Consider the following 1232-nt stretch of genomic DNA (forward strand, 5'->3'; position numbering starts at 1 on the left):
TTTTGATGATGAAGGCATAAGAAGGGTACTAGGATACAATTGTAGAAGGTTATCTGCTTCAAGAGCCACCATAAAAATACCATTTGTAAAATCAGTTCTTCAGCTGACAAGAGTTGGAGGCGCAGTTGGTACACTTAAATTACTGTCAACAAACAGGAATTAGGTGGAAAAATTATTTTGTCTTAATCTTTAAAAGATATCATTTCTAGGCATAGAAGTCCAGGTTGGTAACATTTTGTTTTGTTTTGGTTGTTTACCCTTTTTTTTTTTACTTTAAAAGATATTTGCTCCATTGTCTTCTAGCTTGCATTTTATCTGATGAAAAGTCTGTTGTCCTTCTAATCTTTATTCTGTATATAATACTTCTTTTTTCTATGGTTGCTCTAAAATTTATCTTTATTATTGGTTTTAACCTATTTTGTTATAATTTATTTTGTATAATTTTCTTTTTGTTCTCTATGCGTGTAGTTTGCTAAGATTCTTAGATCTGTAGGTATATATTTTAAAAAATTCGGAAGACTTTAAGCCTCTAATTTTCAATTTCTTTTTTGTTATGCTCTTATTTTTTTTCCTTTGAGGATTCAAATTATACATGTATAATGTCACTTAAAATTATCCTACTCCTGTGATGCTCAGATGCTTCATTAATTTTATTGTTCTTTTTTCCTCTTTATGTTTCATTTAGAATAGTTTCTACTGGTATGTCCTTTGGTTCACCAATCTTTTCTGCAATTTATTATTATCTGCTATTAACACTATCCAGTGCATTTTTTTTCATTTTAATTATTGTAGTATTCATTTTATTTTTAGAAACTCAATTTGGGTCTCTTTTACATCTTTCATGCCTCTACTTCACATGTTCGATATTTCCTCTAGCTTTTTGAACATGTAGAATGCAGTATGATGACTGTTTTTAATAGCCTAATCTAAGAATTTTAATATCTGTGTTCTGCATCATTTTTGAGTAATCGTTTTATCTTTATTTTGGGTTGTATTTTTCTGTTTCTTGACATGTATGGTAATTGTTGATTGGATACCAGAAAGTATAAATTTTATCTTGTTGAGCAGTTTATATTTTGTATTTCTATAAATATTGTTGAGTTTGTTCTGGGATTCAGTTAATTTACTCAGAAGCAGTATAATCATTTCAAGGCTATATTTTAAGCTTCGTTATTTGGAAATAGAGAAGCTGTAGTCTAGATCTGAATTTTCCCTGCTCACAAGACAAATCC

Source organism: Pteropus vampyrus, unplaced genomic scaffold (genome assembly GCF_000151845.1).
Source record: "Pteropus vampyrus isolate Shadow unplaced genomic scaffold, Pvam_2.0 Scaffold5, whole genome shotgun sequence".
In the NCBI taxonomy this organism is placed as follows: Eukaryota; Metazoa; Chordata; class Mammalia; order Chiroptera; family Pteropodidae; genus Pteropus; species Pteropus vampyrus.